Consider the following 22,029-nt stretch of genomic DNA (forward strand, 5'->3'; position numbering starts at 1 on the left):
ATATTGTGCATTTTTCCTTCGTGGACCTCTTGAACCAGTGGAAGAGCTTGTGGTTGCCTCATCGTCTCGCCATGGAAAATGTATTTGTATTAATAATGTATGTGAATGCGTCATAATGTAATTTCAAAAGAGAAAACCTAACAATCAATTGATATTCACAAGATACGTACCTTGACATAACCTTAAATCCGTCGCATTGTCCGTGGGATTGTTTTCACTCATTTTTTACAATTGTTATCCACTAAATTCGAAAATAAAAAATACTATCCTATTAAATTATATGTGTATCAAATCAAATAAAAAAAATATTTATAGAAAAACAATTCGCGATCGCAACGAACTATAGGGGGCGTTGTTGTATGAGACTAATACCTGCGATTTCTATATGAACAGTCATTTACTCTAGAGACGTCGTTAATGTAGCACGTAGCACTGCAACGTTCCTTCTTTATTGTGGCTAATTAAATTTAAAAAAGAAAAATGCTTGATATTCTTTCTTATGCAAATGAAAACAAAATGGTATCTCTTTTTATTAGAGAAGGAACATCCAAAACACATCGGAAAAATATTTGTACATTAACAGAAAAAAATATGTATATTCTTATAAGAGTTAAAACCTAAATGCCTGAGAAATAGTATTACTAAATTTAATGATATAACATGAAAGGCCCATTTAAACTTTACATTCTATAGTTTTAAAAATCATATTACTTCAAAAATTAACAAAAGTAAACAAAAATTAAAAAAATTAACAAGATTAAGAAAGAAGAAAATTAAAAGAACAAAAATTATTAAAAATTAACAAAAGTAACAAAATGAACAAAAAGTATACATAAGCCTCATAATTTTATGAAATTTAATTTTTTAAACAAAGTTTTTTAACAACAATTTTTATCAAAAAATTTCAAGTTTCAATAAAAATCATTATTTAGAAACTAAGAAACGTAAAATAAAGAATGCTGACGAAACAAAAACAAAATAACAATTCTTTTTTGTCGCCATTTTTAGTGCTACGAAAATTCGTCTTTGGGATTTGACAAAAACTAAACAAGATGCAATTTTATTTTTTCAGGAGGGAAATATTTTACCGAAAAAACGAAAATGTACCAATTCCCACAACATAAAACTTTATCTTGGTAAACGTACGTTTTGGAAATGTTATTTCATTTGGAATCTTATTTATCAGAGTTCATATGGCGATATGATTGTTTTGAATCTATGCTAAACTCTATATCGGCTCATTTTCCACCGAAATCCGATTGACTATTTTGATTTTAAATAAAGTGTTTTATTTTATGAATTGTCGCAAAAATTTTAAGTATAGATTGGCGGCACTTAAAAACCGCCAAATCTGTAGCGGCGGTGGAGTTAATACGTAAGTACCGAATTTTTATTCCATACTTTTCCGAATCATATTACTTCAAACATTGGAATATACAAGAAGTATACATAAACACATAATGTTATACCATTTAATTTTTCAATAAAAGTATTTTGAAAACAATTTTTATCAAAAAATTATAAACTAAAAAACGGAAAATAAAGAATTCTTAGAATAAAAAAACGATTTTAAGAATTCTTTACATTGAAATAAAAACTTTCATATTGTTTATTTTTTTATTATTCTTATAGTTCGTAATCAGACGTAAAAAAGCATTCTGTAGAGAACTATCATCAAATGAAAAAAAAATATTTACAAGCAAATTTTTTATTGTAAAAATCATTGCACTTACCTGATTTATAATTCCCGGAGAATTCCAAAATGAAAAGTTCCTTGTTTGAAAACTTTATTCTCAAATAATAGATACATAGTTTATCCCTTCATTACTTTTAGATAACATACTACACAGCAAAATTTTATAATTGATATGAATTTGAATGTGTAGCTAAAAACAGAATAGCTGAATTCTAGTTGAACTTATTCTTTCAAAACTAAAAAATACTTACCAAGAAAGCGATAAAAAAAATTAATTAAGAATCAGCATAAATGGCACTATTTCAAGTAACTTGGATAATTTTTTATTGTTGTTATCCGAATTATATGGATACAGAAATATATACTATTCTATAACGAAGAAGAATATGCTATAACTATTACAATTTTGTATGTTCTGAATTCATATTTATTCACTGGAATGACGAAAGCAATGTTGACTTCACTTTAATTCGTAATGAATTGAAGACAGAAGAAATACATTTTACCTTAATACACACATCGGTAACAGTATCCGAAATCGGAAGTCATCAGTTGCAAGTTTGTTGATAATAGAAATTAAAAATTATCGAGGAATTTTTCTTCAAATGTTTGGCGTGTTCTGTTCCTGAAAGATTTACTAATATTCTGGAGATTTTTTTCAAGTTCTTCGGCCTTTTCCTTAGGAAAATTTTGTTTCTTATTTGCTGCTAAAAAATGGCGTCTGATTCTGTCAATGATTTGGATGGAACTAAATGAAAACGTGATAAATTAATGTCTGATATTTACAGGCTCCCGCTAGACGGCGTACTCGAGCGTTGCGATCGCGAATACTTTTGTGACTTTTATTATTTTTATGCTAGTGAGAACCAAAACAATATGGAAATGAATGAGGGAAAACTGGATCCTACCACGTGATTTCCCGGCCAATAAAAATGTAGCGTTAAACGTTTAACGCAACCTTGTTGGAAGTCGCATATGAAGTATAACTTCAAAGAATGCATAAATAAATAAAAACTCATTTATTTTTAGCTGAGTGTATGCGTTAAGAAAATGAAAGGAAAATTTAATGTTAAATTAAAATAATACAACAGCTTAAATTACTTGCAAGTCAAAAAAAATACAAGGAAACTATTCGCTATAATTGACAACATAGCACAAAAAATGAAACTTGCAAGTCAGCCAAAATAAATCTCTACACGGCTTTCAGTTTACATAAAATTTTCAACTCAACATTTTTTCTTCTTTTTCTTGCATAAGGATTGCACTTTTAGAAAATATGCTTCTTGAAAATGCGCTTTGCATACGGCATATTAAGAACAACAAGGACACAGGGGTAAATATTCTTACAAAGATTACATTTCTTCGAGATGAAAGACGAAAAACATTCCAGTCAGAACTGAAAAAAAAAGTATTCTGAATGTCTGAAATAAAAATTCCTGTTAGTACCAACGGCGCAGGGAGAAAACGTAGGCTTACATAAACAAGATCCCAAGTGACCCGGGCATATTTTGCAAAGCCGATTGTCGGCTTTTAGAATGAGATCACTTACACTGTGGAATTCACTTTATGAGGTAAATAACTGCAAGGAGTCGTTCGAAAAAACATTGGTTCCTAATTTTTAAGGAATTGTGAGTATGAGATTCATGTTTTTTTTAGTTGATCTCTTTGAACTCTTTTTTTTGTGAGTATTCTTATGAAAAGAATTTGAAAATGCTTAAATGGGCAGTAATCGAAAATACAAAAAAATATGTATATCTTTTGAACAAGCATAGCTTAATAAATGTGCTCAATAAAAGTGCTTAAAAATATGCATAGCTTAATAAATGTGCTTTTCATTTTAAGGAATCACTGTAAAAAAAGCACCAGAAGAAAAATAGATAAAAAAGCACAGTAAAAAAGCATCTTATGAACTATTAAGCATCAAATTCAATTCGGGCTGTTTCACCGGAATTTAAAGTAATAAAATAATTAATTAAAGGTAATTATATATATTTTTTAAATAATTAATTAATATTCAAAGCTTAGTTTGAAGTTATTTCAATTTGAAGATGACAAGGGAGTGGGAGTTGAAAAATAAGGGCAACCCTAATATTCAGGAAACAAAACTCAGAGTTTTTGATTTATTTAACTTCTATTGTGCGAAAAAAATTTGAAATGAAACAAATATCCAAATGCTTTATATTCTGAAAGTGGGAGGACAAAAAAATTTTACTCCAAAAGATTGAACTTCAGGGTCTCCATTGAAGTTGGAATTCAAAATTCGTTGCTTTGATAGTCCCAAAAGTCAAAATCTGTAGTCTAAATAGTGTCCTTAGAATTAAAAAACAGTATCTGTTAATAACAAAAACAGCGTAAAACGTTAAAAAAATAGTGATAATATATAACATGGTGATTCTAGGCAGGCTACTAAACGGATAAAAAATTGTGCTTTGACCCTAATTACGATCCCTGATAATTAAAAAAAAATCATCACAACTTATAAATAACATCAGCTGATTATAACTAACATATAACGTAAAGAAATCTAAAGAAAGTAGAAATAATATGAGTTCATTCTAGGTAAGGTTTGCAAAGTGCTACATTTAATTTATAATAAAAAATCTTCACTCCATTCTTAGATTCTAATTATGAGCCCTGATATCAAAAACAAAAAATCATCTACAGAACTAAAAAACTATCATCCGGTGATAATAAAAATAACACAAAACGTAAAGTGATAATATAGGTTCATTCCAGACAATATAAGGTTTGCAAGGTTCCACGTTTCTCTTAAATTCCCCCCCCCCACCCTTAAATCCTACTTACTCCTTGATATTTTAAACAAAAGTAGAAAAAACAATCTTTTAGAACCCATTTTCTAGTAAATTTATTTGGTTTTTCAATTTTTTTTCTTCTATTGGTCATCTTCACGTGATTTTTTCTTTCTTTTTTTTTTTAAAATCCAATATTTCAGACCGATCATACTACGTTACGAGATTTATAATTTGAGTAATCACTTTTTAACACAGTCAGTTCATGAAAATTTTTTCATACATCTACGTTTTTATCCGATTGCTTTTCCGACAATTTCCTTGCTTATTTTATTTAATTTTATTTTATTCGTAAATGTTAAATTTTTCTATAATTTATAATTCACCTTGCCTTGATTTTAGTAGAAATTTAGTCGCCAGTTAAGAACTTCTGCTATATTGATACCGATAAAGCTGTTATTTATATCTCTTGTATTAAATGCACAGAAATTTAGTTCATCTTATATTTATCAGACAGAATGCATTTTTCCAAGAAAATTAAGAAAACATAGTCTTCTAGATCAAAAACACAACCAATACAAACTGATTTGCGCCTCTTTGGTACTTTAATATATGTATGTGCACTGTTTTCAGCTAACATTCACTACTAGGGTCCATTAAAAAAATTGTACATTATTTGAAAATATACAAAAATTACTCGATTCCAGGATAAAACAATCCAACTTGATGCTCAGTAAGAAGACTTAGAAATTTCACAACACAATAATATGGATTTCACTACCATTTACAGATAAACTATTCCGAGAAGTAAGTAATTTAACTCAGAATTTTTATCGTCTTAAACTTCCTAAGTGTGAATCCCATTTGAAGTCAAGCATAAAAGCAAGAACATAAATTTTATCAAGCGTTTGATATTTCTGGGATTCACTGGGAGCTGAAGGACATAAAAATAAAATAGGAATTCAAGCAAATTCATCGTCGAACAGCTTTTATCCAATGCGATTTCACGATTGAAAAATAAAATATTTGAAAATCATTCTAGACGGAATCCAACCAGTAGAACATATGCTTTCTGCGAACTGAAATAAATTAGATTTTCTTTTTTGTCAATGCAGCGTATGGTGCACACAGAAGTACATATCAAATCTTAAGACTTTTGCTTTGTTGCCGAAATAAGGAAACGTGATAGAACAAAGTACTTTTATTTTTCTCATGGTGAGAAAAAAAGCCATAACCCTATGTAACTTAATTTGAAGACACATATATTTTATTTTACACCTTCTTTTGAACAAAAAAAAAATTTTTATTCTTAAAAAAAAAATATATATAAAATAGAGTTTAGGCTTAAAGTAAACCAGTATTCGATTCTGGTCTTTTTTATAGTTATTGTCGTCTTGAGTTTCAGAATATATATATTTTTTAATATAGATTTGTCTTGCTCATCATTTCAAGGATATTTGATTGATTTTTTTAAAATTTTATCATAAACAGTTGTAAGGATGAAAATATCGCTTGCACAAAATTGTGCGTAAACTTTCATCGTGACGTCATAATCTCGAGGATACAGAAACTCCTGTTCTGGGGGATATAAAAGCTCGTGTTGCCAAAATTCCGTAGATACAAAAATACAAATTTTTGGTATAGACCATATTTTACGGTAAAAAAAAATTTTACGGTTAAATAGATTTTACGGTTTAAATGATTTTACGGTAAAATTGATTCCACGATAAAATAGATTTTATGGATGCTGCACTCAGGGTTCCAATACTTTTCAATCTGGTATAATCTGATATGGACTTGGACTTGATATCATATGATTATTTTCTCATGGACACAAAACCGAAACCCCCCTTTTTTTAATTTCTCAGGGACTAAATCTAGCATAACAAGTAAAGAAATTCATGAAGATAATTTCCCGCCAGGAAGGATTCTAGAACAGTAATATATATTCTGTATAAACAGCGCCAATGTGAAATACTAAACTGTCCATATTCTAATAATTTTTTATTCCATTGGTATTAAGATCCTTATACGTATATACCTCGCCATAGTTTGTGTTAGTTTAAGATTACGTAAACAGTAGAACTTTTGGTATAAAATTTTAATCATAGAAACGTTCTATATCCAGAATTTGAAAAGCAAAATTTAAAAAAAAAAAAAAACAGTATCATTTTATTAAGATGTTATAATCATTAATTCATTTTATTTGCTTCATATTATGTTTTACGAATATGAAAATCATTCCGTACAGAATCATATTCAACTAATAGGTGCTATTTTTTATAGAACTAAAAATATAAATATTTTTATTATAACATAACTTCCACATGCAGATTTATACTTTGGAGCACGCATTAAATACTTTTTTGCTAAAATAAGAAAACAAAAATTAGGTTTATATAGCTTATTTACTTGTATCTTTGATAAAAGATAACTAATTTAATGAAATTATTATTCAAAAAGTAACATTTTTTCACCTTTCTCAGGGTTTAAATTTAGTTTTAGTTAGTTTTCATTTAGTTACATTTAGTTAGTTTACATTTTACTTTAGTTACATTTAGTTTTATCACTTATTTGTCTTGCATTTAACATTATCATAATTACTCATTAACAAAACTAACCATTAAAATGCTAACGCTGCAATCATTAAAATGTGAATATTTATTTTACTTTCCTTAGTTCAACTAAATGTATACTTTTTTTAAAAGTTTAAGGTAATGCGAAAAATAAGTAATTAAAAGCGACAAAAATAAAATAACGAACGAAAATCCCATAATGCGAACAGTGAAAAGATATCTATTTTTAAAACAAAACGAATTCAGCATTAATACACGATACCAAACATTAAAAAGGACATTATGACGACAGTATAATAAATTACAGCTTAAACGATAACTCCCTAAACTACTCCAAAAATAGCAATAAAGCGGGTTTTCTTACATTACACCGTTAAAGCTTCCTCTGAATAATTATTCACACATTTTACCTTAAATAAAGAAAAAAGAAAGCTCTCATTTCATAACTGTTGAATCTTTCTTTTACGTTCAGGAGCATCTGGGGAGATAATTTTTTATTATTTTTTTTCTTCCAGATGAGGGAGATTGGTTTCCTCTCAGAGCCGATAAGAGACGATTAAGACAGGCCAGACGCGTGGCAAGTGAGAAAACAGGATGTCAAAAGAAAGAAGAACCTCAAATGATTCCATGTAAAGAAAGAAGATTCTTAAATGATTGTGTCTCATTAAGCAAAGCAGACATAAAGCAATTACGTGATTTTTATGCCTCCAGTTTTCATTGAAATTAGCGAGAGAATAATGGTTTTAAAAAATGAACATCGTTCAATCTCAGATTATAATGGTGCCTTGATCCTTATTGTTTTCAATGGATTGCCTTCGCATTTATAAAAGGCATTGTTTGTTTAGACTTTGTATTCAAGAATGTTTATTGTTTGGTGGTTTGTTGTAACACTTTAATTTCTCTTGGATGATTTTTTATAGGAATGTAACTGAAGGGCACAAGTTACTTGAAAATTCATACCATTTGTGTATTTACATGCTTATCAAAACTATATTCAGGCTCAAAATATATCAAATTAACTTATGTGTTTACTTAAAACTGATTGGTTATTTCTATTTATTTCATATTCATTAGTGAAAACAAAACGGAAAATTTGCTATAGATTAGTCAAATATTTAACATTATTATAATTATTTCATGATTAAATAACTATTCGCATCAGGACTCGTATATTTTAATCGACCCGGAAGTTTGACTTTTGCATAGATTATTTCCTGGCTTTAAATGCAATTGCCTTTGACAATTCAAATTATAAGTATGTAAAGTAAATATGTTCAATTAATTTTGATAATAATTTTCATTAGTATATCTATATTTAGTTAATGTTAATGTGGAGGCAAGTGTAATTTTTCTAACAGCAAAAAAATAATTCATGCAAGAAAATAATTCATGCAGCATAATTCATGGCAAGTAATTTCATGAAATATATTTAAAATATTTTAAGCTCAATGTGTGCAATAATTGCATTCTATAATTTTATTGCTCTGAGGCTTTAAATTTCTAATCTTTCAAGCATCTTTGGAAACTTGTTTTGTGCTGTTTTCGACTGAGATCGGGTTTACAGTTAAAAACAAAAGATGTCATACCATTTGAGTTTACTTTAAAGAGTCATATCTAATTAATCAATAATCAATAATTGATTAATTGATTATTGATTCAAATCAATTCAATTCAAATCTAATTAATCAATGATGTCAAAAAAGGCTAAATATTATGCGCATTTTGTGAAGTTCTCACAGTTTAAGTATACAAACGCAATGAGTGGATAATGTAAGCAAATGTGGCATATAATTATAAAATTTTCATAAAATGTAATAACGTTACTACTAATAATTCAATTACTATTCAAAAAGAAATATAAAATATAGATAAAATTAAATAAGTTTTTAACTTTCATACCAATATTCAATGAAATTCAGGGGCTATATACTTTATTTATTTTTTGAAACCAATAAAAAATACATTACTTGGAATAATGTAAGCCTCTTGTTCGATGAATCGAATTGAAGCAAATAGATAGAATCAACAGTTGGAAATAAGACAACATAATTCTTGGATAAAGTTTCTTGTTAGCCCATATATATATGACTTTTCGTAGTTCTCTTTGAAATTGATGTGGTAAATTTGGTGAAGTTTATCATCTGATTGAAATGACTTCTGCTACCAGTGACTGATGATAATGGGGTTCCAACCAAATACAAAATAAACAGAAAAAGGTATAAGAATTGATTTATACAACGCAACAAATTATTTGTGGTTTCATTCTTTTTGACAGTTTCTACACATCACGCCAAATAGGATTTTACGCCAAACATCGTTCAATTGAAGTAATTCATCACTGGGAGATTTATGTATTTATTTCCCTCAAATTGTATTCTCTCTGGAACTAAAGTATAATAAATTATTTTACTGTAACAGTAAGACACAAGCAGAGATTGCTAAATAAATTCCTTTGTAATTGATTGTGATTTCGATAGAAAGGATTAAATTTATAATATTTTCAGTAGCGAAGGTCTTTTATTATATATCATCAGGTTATACATGTATAATTTTATTATGTATGGCACTAGCATACACATAAGTCAAATTTACGAAAGTATAAAAATTTTAAGTTAATTTAAATTAGTAAACATGACTTTGTTCTGAGATATTTCAAGTCTCGTTACTACATTCGTGTACATAGAGAAAAAAATCTTGTAAAATTAGTGGTACTGTACGGTAATGACGTATAAAAAACATAATTCTGGTTATGAAACTAATGTATACTGTATTTAAACCATTCTTTTGGTAATTTTTCCGTTCATATGTGATATGGTAATATATACCGAATGAAATGTGTTTATGCCATGCTTAAGGGTATCATGAAAAAAATTACCTAATTTTATCATATTTACCAAATTTTAACACATATTATGTATTATTTTACTGTTAATGTTTCTGAACTCAATTTCAAAGCACTTCGAATAAAATTACCGAAATTTTTGTTACTCCCATAAACACAATAAGTTTTACCTTATTCTGGTAGTTTTGACCTTTTTTTTTTCATCAGTGCATTATTAAAAGTTTTGAGTCGTCTTGCATCTTTAGTAAGAAATTTTGCTGAACCACATGGTGATTCTTTGAGATTTTAATTGATATCATTTTAGAATTTGTTTTATATAAACAAAAACTGAAATTCACGACTGTTAAATTTAGATATTCAAGTAAACGCTCAAATGTGAAGCAAAAATTAAAGTTTCTGTATTTCAGTTTAAAAGCTAATATTAAAAGGATATTAAAATGTATGCAATAACAGTAAATAATAAGAATGACTTTTTTCATGACAAAAGAACGGAAAATATAGCTACAATTAACATAAATATTGCTTCGTTTTTGAATAATTAATTCAAAATATTTATATTTCAGAGAAGTATTACAATTCTATTTAAAATTATGTAATCAGGTATTTTGATTCCTTCACGCAAGTAAAAAACTATTTTAATATTATTTAGTTAATAAAAATATGCATAGCAAAATTAATTACAGCTAACAATTACAGAAGAAAAGAAAGGATTTCAAAAATAAATAAAAATATTATTAAATTAGATTGATAAATACGAAAATATTAAATAGTTTGCCATGTGGAAAAAATGTAATGTTCACTTATTAAGTCAGTTATATGCGTGCACGTAAATAAAGATTTATATAATTCCAAAAATTTTATTTTTTATTTAATTTTAAAATTTGGTATCCTATATATACGAATCCATTAAAATTGATAAATAATCCAAAACTATAGTTTAATTTTTGTGATAAATGTCATATGAATCCTTTATTCGGAAACCTAAATAAGTCCTAAATCCGAAAAACCTATTACAACTTACATTTTTTTTAACATAGAAATTATACCTCAGAAAATCCTTAAAAATGAATGGATGCAATACCCAGCTTTATATTTTCAGGCAAAAATAGACTTTACCATTTTGCATGAAATTAATTACTCACTAACGGTAATCATATAAATAAATCAATTAAGGAATTAGTAAAAATCTACAACTATATATTAATTTATAATTTATACGTTGCACAAATTGATCTCGTTAAAATACCCGAAAAAAAATTCTTTTTTGTCGAATAAAAGCATCTAAAAACCCATTAAAAATATACGGGTAAAACGCACAGCTTGATATGTTCATTTAAAAATTGGCATATTGCATAAAAACGGTGATTCATCAAAACATCGCTGAAAAAATCATCATTAATTTAAGCAACCACTTGGAATTAAATTTTAAATCCCCTGGGTTAAAAAATAGGGGAAGCCTCTTCTCCCACATGCAATCTATGTTTGATTTAAACATCAACTCTTCTGTGAAATACTCTGTTTATCATTCAAGCATGGAAGGGAAAAAAATGTTGAAAGTTGCTGGAGATTCTATAAGCTTTCTAACATCTGCGTTCCGCTTCAACTATTTTGTGGGGTTAGAGTTGACATGAGATTTGAACTTAACCCCTCGCAATCTATCGTTTTATCTGTTTCAATGAGGGGTGAGCGAAATTTAGAGTTTCTATTTTCTGACGCGTGTCTGTGTGTCTGTCCATACCGACCGACAAAAAGGATCTTCTGTAGTGTAGGTGGATAAGGGAAGTTCTTCCTCCTTTGTGGATAGGTTAAGCTTCCGTTCGGGACATTTGAATCCACTTTTTGTTTTTAGAGATTTTTTTTTTGCATTTTTTGTGGGGAGGGTGGGAAATATTTGAGGTCACACACTAAGGGATTTGCAGAAAGAGTTCTCAGATAATACTTTGTCACAAATGAAAGAGTTTCTGTTTTATGTTTGGTGTGGATTATTATTATTTGTATAAAAAAATGCATGGAACAGAGACAGTCAACGCAAATAAGCATAAAACCAAAAACAAAGATAAAAGTTTCCTCAAAGGAAAAACATATTTTGGTTACTTTTTTGTTTATTTAAGGATTTGGTTTCTTTTCCATTAACAAAACATAAAATTCTGGAATAAAAAGACATCTGTGTTCAAAAACATTGAAGCGAGGATAAAATCTTCAATTTTTTACAGAAATTTAAATATGTGTAAAATAAAGAGTTTTTTTAGTTAAAGATATATTTATTTTGTTATCACTACCAGGACATAAAAACTTTGAATAAAAATCATATTTGTTGTTTTAATGCTTGTAATAAAAAATTTACTTGATTAAACTTGTAAAAATAAAAAGATATAAAAATGAATAATTGTGAACAAAATTTAAAAAAAAACTTGTTCTCTGTTAATTCTTTGTTATATATACATAATATACAATTATAAATAACAAATAAATTATGCGAAATAAAATATCTTCGTAAAAATAAATTATGTTTCTTGAAAAAAGTTATAAAAATTGTAAGTTAAAAATAAAATAAAAATACAGTTTATTTATTCATTTTGATGTACAAATTTATGCTTAAAATATCTTAATTGAACAGTGCTTTCAAAGTAATTTATTTATTCACACTCTTTATATTGAAATTGATTAAACTTGGTAGCCTTTATTATTTATTTTTTGCATTTATATACTTATTTTTCACATAACTTAAGCTTTTCTGACAGAATTTACAGTGAAATGCAAAAAAAAAATATTCTATCAAAAATGCTTTATTTAAATGTATAAAAATAGAATTCAAATACATTTCAAGATATTTTATTTTAATATAACGGTAAACAAATAAATCAGTAGTTAATTCTTCCCACTTTAGCATGAACAGCCATTTGAATAAAAATAGAAATCAGAAATTAAAATACATTTCAAGATGAAAGAACAAAATACATTTCAAGATTCTTAAAATCAGCTAGATAAATAATTAATGTTAGAAGTGTTTTTGAAGAAATGAACTATTATACAAACATAAAACTCAAGTGCAACATATTTTTGCTGAATAAAATGTAGAGTCGATAATTTCCTAATAACTTAATCATATGCATTTTTGCAAAAAGAACATTATTTTACTTCTATTGCAGACTTTTGCAAATCTATAAAAAAATTGAAAATTAATTAATAAAGCAATATTTTTTCTTGAAATCAGCTATATAAATAATTAAATTTAGAATTGTTTTTGAATAAATGAACTATTATACAAACATAAAACTCAAACATACAATATAAAATTTCTTATACTAAGAAGAGCTGAAGCATTCTTTGTACTCGGTAACATCATTAACATCAGAATAATTTGTTAAATGATCTTCGGAAGATCATTAAGGGAGCAAAGTTTCATCGAACAGTGTTCATTTCAAAATATATGCAACTTTCTTAACAACCTATCGAACAAAGCCCATTCCAACAAGCTCCATCAACGATTAATATCCTCTCATTGAAAGTATCACGGGTAACTAAGATTCTTAATTTCAAAATAATTCAAACATTGCGTGATATCAAAGTCAAATTAACAGTATGTTCACTCCCTGTATCTTAAGAATCGCTTTTTTTTTAAAAAAAGAAACTTTGAAGAATATGAACCACATGAACATTAAAATAATGAAGAAACCTGGATTTCGCAACTTTGTCAATTTAGGTATTTTTCACTTATTAGATGTTTAAAGATGAAAGAGACAGTGGAATAAAGAAGGAATTTTAAATTGTGATTGGGACATTATTTAACAGAACTAGTGAAAGATTCGTAAAGTAAAGTAATATTTTTACTGCTATGTCTCTGTTTTCGAAACTTAGAAAACATGAACTACGTAAACATAATATAAAAAAAAAATAGTGCGTGGAGTCCCTCCGCTCGGAAGAAGTTAAACTTCGCAACCTGTGACGTTAATTGTAGAAGAATCAGCAGTCGTAGAAAGATCACTAGTTCTATTCAATGACTCTTTTTCCTGCTCCGCTCGCTTCCTTGCTCTGTAATAACCATAATATTGTGCATTTTTCCTTCGTGGACCTCTTGAACCAGTGGAAGTGCTTGTGGTTGCCTCATCGTCTCGCCATGGAAAATGTATTTGTATTAATAATGTATGTGAATGCGTCATAATGTAATTTCAAAAGAGAAAACCTAGCAATCAATTGATATTCACAAGAGACGTACCTTGACATAACCTCAAATCCGTCGCATTTTCACTCATTTTTTACAATTGTTATCCACCAAATTTGAAAATAAAAAAACAACCCTATTAAATTATATGTGTATCAAAACAAACTAAAAAAATATTTATAGAAAAGCAATACATATATGACTTTTATTATTTTTATGCTAGTGAGAACCAAAACAATATGAAATGAATGAGGGAAAACTGGATCCTACCACGTGATTTCCCGGCCAATAAAAATGTAGCGTTAAGCGTTTAACGCAACCTTGTTGAAAGTCGCATAAGAAGTATAACTTTAAAAAGAAACAATAATTGTCAATTGAACAATTAATATATGTATAGTTGAAAAATACCTAAATTGACAAGTATTGTAAATTGAGTTAGTTTTCATTTGTCAGATGTTCATACAAATGACAAACGAGACAACGAATGACCCAAAAGTTTTTGATTATGCTTAAGAAATTATTTAATAGAACAAATAAAGAATTCTTAAAATAAAGGAATATGTTTGCAGTTATATGTTCTTTCAAAAACACTTGGAGGAATATGAACCGTGTAACAAAAAATAAAGAAGAAATGAGGATTTTGCAGCTTTGTCAATCGATGTATTTTTCACTTATCGAATGCTTAAAGTTGATAGAAAGAGACAATGGAATGAAAAAAAAAACTTTTGATTATGGTTCAGACATTATTTTACAGAACAAACGAATAATTTTAAAGGAATATGTTTATGATGTGTTTTATTTTCATGAAACGTAGAAGAATATAAACTATGTAAACATAAAATAGAGAAGAAACGAGTATTACTACTTGATTGATTTATAGTTCCATTAATGGAAAATATCTCCATTGACAATCATATTCAATTAATATATTTTTCAATTATCAGATGAAATAAAGGGGTATGTTTACATCTATATGTTTTTTTAGAAACTTAGTAGAATATGAAATTAAAAACGAAAAGAAAAAGAATTTCGTATCAGTGCCAACTAAAGTATTATCCACACTGGGAAAAATATGGCAAAATTTACCACAGTATGGCAAAAGTTACCGTTATTTGACTCTATGGGCAGAGTTTTACCAAAGGACTAAAAATGTAAAAAGTGGTGGCTGATAAAATTCAAAATTTTATTAAAAGAGAATAAAACTAGCAACTTTTTATAGTTTATTTTTCAGTTTACTATTGAAAGTAAATACAAAGAATTTGCTTGCTTTAAATATGAATAATTAAAAATGCATGTAATAGTGGTAGTACGTTTGAATAATTAAATAGATAATAAATAAATAAAAATTCATTTGGTTTTTACCACTTTTTACATTTTTAGTTCCCAGTGGCATCCTTTTATTGGAAAATCAGAAAGCGTGGAAAATTTTACCGAAGTGCTTTGGTACTGATTTTGGTAAAAATAATAATAAAATAAGTATATTATGGTACAAAATTTGATAATTATGGAAAATTTTAGTAATATTATTATGATACATTTAGGCAAGTCATAAAAACCTTTTATTTTATTTTAACCTAGCATTAATTACAAAATTCATGGTAATACGAGCTATACTTTTGAAAAACAGAATTTACAGTAAACGGTTAATATATTAACGGAACAATTATCAAATAAATAGTTCAAATACCTAATATTTTAATTATTAAAACCAGAATTAAGTCTTTTTTAAATTAAAAAAAAATTTTTTTTTGAAAGCAATCTCATTGTCAATCAGTACGGTAATTTGACCACATTTTATTTCGTTGTGCCCTTATTTAATAATGGAGTAAGAGGCAATGAAAGAACAGATAATTTTAAATTATAATTTGGACACTATTCCACAGAGCTCGAAAATTCACTGAGCTTTCAATTTCTAAAAATAAAAGAATCTGTTTATATCGTTAGAAATTTTGGAGCGAGTGAACCATAATGGTTCACTCCATAGTGAACCATAACTCCGAGTGAACCATAATGGTTTTGGAGCGAGTGAACCATAATGGTTCACTCCATAGTGAACCATAACTCCGAGTGAACCATAATGGTTTTGGAGCGAGTAAACCATAATTTGCTATAACGTAAATGAAGTGCTAATTAAAACCATATTATCGAACTTTTGAAATTTAATTATATTATACTATTGTTCAAACAGATCGGCAAAATGACTCAAGCAAACGATTCATTGTGGCACAAAAGTTTTGAACCATATAATGGATGATGGCATCATCATTATGGTTCAACGCTAAACTGAATTTTGCTTTGAGCATAATTAGCGTGCGGAGTGGTTCCGAGGTAAGCCATATTATCGTACTTTTAAGATTTTATTACATGATACTACGGTAGAACTTGGTCAGAAACATGATTCTAGTTAACAATTTATTACGGTTGCAGTAAATTTGATTTGTATTATGTTTGGGAGCATCAATATTATTGTTGGATACTTACCGGATTTTTACTATAAGCATAAAATTTTTGTTGAATCACTATCGTCCGAACTCATCTTTAATGATCTGACAAGTTAAGCCCTATTATCAAACTTTTTGAATTTTAATATATAATACTATGGTTCAACTAGCACGAAAATATGGTTCAAGTTAACTATTTTTAACGGTAAAATTTATTTATATCGTATTATAGTTGACAGTATCGACATTATGGATTAAAGCCAAATAAAGTTTTTTTTGAGGAGTACATATGTAATAAATATAATCTCTTTTTCTTTTTTTTTATAATCGTATACTCTCTAAAAAACATTCCACTTCGACATCATATTCTTAAAATTGTTGGAGCATGCTCCTAAACATTGCTTACATCAAATTAACACTGTTGATAGCAACATTGATTGTTAATTCTTCTTCAGGCAGTGCGAATTCGAGTTGTCACATTTAAAATTCCCCAAGAACAATGCAGATTTAATATACGAAAACTTTTTACCCTCAACTAAACATTACACGGAGACAAAATTTTACTTAGCAATGAGCAAATACGAATATCAATCGTGTATTCTTAATTTATTGACGATTCGAACAGGTGTCAGAAATCGGAATATTGTGAAAAACCACAAGAACCACAAGATTTAATATATACGAAAAATTTTTGTTTTGTATAAAATATTACAAGTAAACATCAATTTCTTAACGTTGTTTGAGCAGACAGCAATATCGACCATTCATTATTATTCCTGAAGTATTCGAGACCAAAATAAACGAAAACTAACCGATTACGCCTGTATCATTTCTCCAAGGAGTACTAGGTGTTTTTCTCATAAGAGTTTCGAGATCACCTTGTCTTTGTAAACAACCACCCCTATGAGATTCAAAATTCCTGTTTTCCTAATCAAAACAGGCGACAGATTCAGTGGCAAAAATTGCTTCGGAAAGTCTTGCGGGTGTTGATAAGGAACTCATTAAATATACATGGGGATAGAAACCGAACAAAAATTCTTCTTTGGAGAAAAGAAATTTTCCAGTTAACTAGGGAGGTTAGAATCTTGAGCAGCCATTAAAGGTCACTTTAAAAAGAAGTTGTCTAATTGTTTTTATAGTAACTGTAAAGATTTAAAAGTGTAATATGGAACTGAATGTGGTTATCATAAGTTTGTTTATTTATAACTTATATTTTTAAGGAATGATTAAACATAGCTATCCTTCTTTTTCTTGAACACATATGGCAATCCCCCGTCCCTTATTGCTTTACTTACCCACACTGTTAAAAATTTATCTTAAAAAGATATTAAATAACGATTTATTTAACTGCTATTTTACCATATTTAAACAAAACAGTCAAATAAGGATGAAAAAAACTAATATTCAAACTGTTAACGGTGAGAAAACTGTTAACTGTTAACCGTGATGGTTAAGCAACCGGAATTTTATCGTATCAACTAGACCCACCTAATGGAGCCAAAAAGTTCCTTGTGGCGGGGGCCGATACAACGAGGGTGCAAGTCCCAGCGTTCACTTACACCCTCGTTGCCTTTAACACATGACTAGTTTACTGTGTAAAGCAGCCTCTCGGTTATGAACCTGGAGTATTAGAATACGATATTCTCATTCACGCATAGATGGCAGCACTTCATAACTGCTTAACACAAAAAAAAATCTAGTATTTCCCATCTGTTACGATAGGCTAAACAACCAAATAAACTAATTGATCGACATTCCATGGTTCATTTGTCAAAACACTACTCTACCACACAGAGCCTGATAAAGACCTCTTGAGGCCCTAAGCACTGAAAATATTTTTGTGCCCCCCCCTCTTACAATTAAAAATACTTCCTCTTGGTGTGTGTTAACGAGCTTGTAAAACCTGTAACATAATTAGTGTGCTAATTGAACAGGGTTATTCATAATTCCCTCCGGGGTTTCGAAGGGTATAACACTACAACTAGCTTCAGTGGTACATGTTACAGCCATCTACCGGCAATTGCTTAAATTAAACTTGAATACTTTCGGAGTAATTTCATATGTTCTTTTTTGCTATATTTGTCTTCGTTTTTTTACTATAACGTTTCGAAACCCAGAAGGGAATTATGAATACCCTGTATATTTAAAATATAATTTGAACATATCGTTTTAATCTTTTTCATACATAATGCAATTTTAATCCTCTTGCAGTTTCGCGAATCGGGGGAAAATTTAACATCTGATAACGTCTAAATATTTAATAACGTGCAATATCTTTCTTTAAACTGAAGAAATGACTACAGGTCGAAAAGTAGATTTCAACATGCATCAACTGAGTAATAATTTGGATGGAAATATTTCAAGTGTTATTACCTGATTGAAACTACATTCACTTCAGAAATATATAAATAGGAATAAACAGTTGACATGTTTCAAGCACACAGAAATGGGAGCCCGTTTTCAAGAGTTGTCTGACGTTAATAAGGAGAAAGAAAAGTGATAAGAAATATAAAACGTAAATTTGCTAACAAAAAGGGAAAAAAAAAGAAAATTGAGAAACAATACTGAAAAACCACAATAGCAGAGAGAGAAAAAAGTTGAAAAACTGAACATGAAAACTACAGTGGCCAAGATGAGTAAATCGGGGTAAAATGCATTTCCTAGCGCTATGGAGAGTTCGTGAGGAACTAATGTCGTTAACAAGGGAATTAGTATTCATATGGATAAAACAAGATTCCAAGGCATCAATATGAGCTTATAAGTATTGTCTGAAATTAATTAATTTATTTAATATTTCAAATGTATTTTAAGTATATTAACTTCTAGTTGATTTACGTAAAATCATATTTTCTTGATTGCTGTTACACTCCCCAATTAGAGAATCTTAATTCCTAGCAAATGTAACATAATTAAATGTATGTAATATCAATTCTAGGTTTAGTTTGTAATCTAACTAAATAGTTCAATGGCTTAATACAATCAATATTATTTCTTATTTAACTAACGCAATGTTTAAATAAACCACAATTATCATTTTTGAACTTGAAAATATCCATAAAGAGATTTTTTATCTAGAACAAACTAAAATTATTAAAACAAAATAACAGCATATAAAGACTAAAGTAACTAAACTGAAGAAATCTTTTGTCTGTTTATCTTGTAAAACTATTTTGATATTTGAAGCATCGATTTTCATGTCCTTTAAGCTAACTTATATTGACTTTTTGAAAAATAACCTAAGGAAATCATGCCATGCATCGTTAGCTTTAAAATCAATGCAAATAAATCTATCTGCTTTGTTTATAAAGGAAAATGATAAAATAGAAACAAATATCCCAATATATTTGTTGAACCTTTTATAATAGTTTGATCGACTGTTTACCAAATCTGTTTGCTGATTTTAACTCTAACAAATGAATAATCTAAATGTTTATTGATATGTTACAATAATTTTTGAAAGAATCAAAACAACTATGGATATTTTCTTAATCTTATCTTTAAGAAGTTTAATGTATGACTTTCATGAAAATTTTATTGGAGGAAAAGAAAGACGAATAATAGTATATCATTGCTCGTTCATTCAATGTAATACACTATTGTTGTAAAAAATTATTTTTGGTTTTTTTTTCCCAGGCAGTCGAGGAAATTTGGTAGCAGTACACAATTCCGCTATTTACGAATGACATTACATATCATTCTTAGAAGGCGGAACGCATAAAAAATTTAAATATCATATACATATAGTTCTAATACTTTTTGAAAAAATAACTCTTTGCCATTTACCTTCCCACCAAGTTTCAGTACCGTTTAGAAATTTGATTTTATTCTTATTTAAAGAATAAAATTAATTTATATAAGTTTAATACTTTTTGATAAAATAACTCTTAGTGCCATTTACTTTAATGCCAAGTTTTAATACCGTTTAGAAATTTGAATTTATTCTTATTTAAAGAATAAAATTAATTAATATAGTTTTATTACTTTTTGATAAAATAACTCTTAGTGCCATTTACTTTCACGCCAAGTTTAGTACCGTTTAGAAAATTGATTTTATTCTTATTTAGAGAATAAAATTAATTAATATAGTTTTAATACTTGTTGATAAAATAACTCTTAGTGCCATTTACTTTCACGCCAAGTTTTAGTACCGTTTAGAAATTTTATTATATTCTTATTAAAGGAATAAAATTCATTAATATAGTTTTAATAATTTTTGATAAAATAACTCTTAGTGCCATTTACTTTCACGCCAAGTTTTAATACCGTTTTGAAATTTGAATTAATTCTTATTTAAAGAATAAAATTAATTAATATAATTTTAATACTTTTTGGTAAAATAATTCTTAGTGCCATTTACTTTCACGCTAAATTTAGTACCGCTTAGAAATTTGATTTTATTCTTATTTAAAGAATAAAAAATAGCTGATACATAACTAACATATTGTCTGTCAAAAATTTTAATTATGTTAAAAAAATTAATTAATAAAAAATTCTAAATATGATAGTAAGTGTACAAAATGCAGTAATATTTATTTAACTTTTTAAATGAATTATGTGATTTTAAAGTCTGGAAATAAAAAAATAAATTATGACTAGAGGAATTGCTTTTGAAGTATCATCAGTTTTAAAAACTATTTTTCCCCAAGCTATTGAAATCCCCTTAGCAGAATATCTTCGACGCACTGCATCTCTAATAACTCACTTACTTGGCTAGCATATCAACAAAATCTGGAATCCATGAGAAAAACTGTGGAAAAAAATATAAAGTTATCCCTACTAACGCATAAAAACTTAAGCACCTGTGTTATCCTTGGACCTTAAGCATTTATTAACTTGCTTTAAAAACTTAACAATTTTTAACTAGTATCAGGCTTGAGCATCATGAAATAAAATTAAGTGATTGAATTAAGTCCTAAGTATCATCAAGCCATTATACTGAACTCTTTCTCCTACTGAAAGAAGTATCTGTTATATATATATATATATATATATATATACATATATGGCAGTACTTTTACTTTCGTTACTTGTACCGCCGGTACAAGTAAAAAGTACGTACTTTTACTTGTACTTCGTTACTTTTTAAATTTAGTACTTTTACTTGTACTTTCGTTACTTTTTTTAGGAAAAAGTACAAGTATTTGTAACGGAAATGTTGAATGAAATCGTTACTTTTTTCTAAAACTCGGTAAGCTTTCTAAAAGAAAAAATAAATTTAAAAAAAAAAATACCGTCAAAATGCAATTATTTTGCAAAATGAATAAAAATATTAATTTTGAAATTATTTTCATTCATTTTCAAGTTTTATGCATTTGTTTAATACATTTTAAATAAAAAGATGTTGGATTTTGTTATTACGTTTTTCAATTTTCTTTTTGGACTCACTAATAATACATTTTTGTCTTAATACATTTTTTACTAAATACATTTTTACCAAGTACATTTTTTACTAAAATTATGTTTATGCGAAACCTTGTCAAACAACGCCCAGTCAAATATCTAAGAACTTCGGAACTATTTGTGCTACTGAAAACTATTATAATTACTATTTCAACTCTTGAA

The 22,029-nt window shown here is 27.9% G+C and overlaps 1 protein-coding gene and 1 long non-coding RNA gene across 3 annotated transcripts in view; one reads left to right on the forward strand and one right to left on the reverse strand.

Annotated features, from left to right (window-relative positions):
* LOC139426459 (uncharacterized) overlaps nucleotides 1–8,042 on the forward strand; it is a 55,880-nt gene extending 47,838 nt beyond the window's left edge. The window contains exon 2 of the long non-coding RNA XR_011637730.2: nucleotides 7,538–8,042. This is a non-coding gene — a long non-coding RNA (uncharacterized LOC139426459). The remainder of the gene's footprint in view (nucleotides 1–7,537) is intronic.
* The window catches only part of LOC107455518 (protein eva-1), a 267,486-nt gene that overhangs the window by 173,983 nt on the left and 71,474 nt on the right, over nucleotides 1–22,029 (reverse strand). The gene's annotated exons all lie outside the window — the stretch shown is intronic.

This window comes from Parasteatoda tepidariorum, chromosome 5 (genome assembly GCF_982258835.1).
Source record: "Parasteatoda tepidariorum strain Cologne lab strain chromosome 5, Ptep-v5.0, whole genome shotgun sequence".
NCBI classification, from domain to species: domain Eukaryota; kingdom Metazoa; phylum Arthropoda; class Arachnida; order Araneae; family Theridiidae; genus Parasteatoda; species Parasteatoda tepidariorum.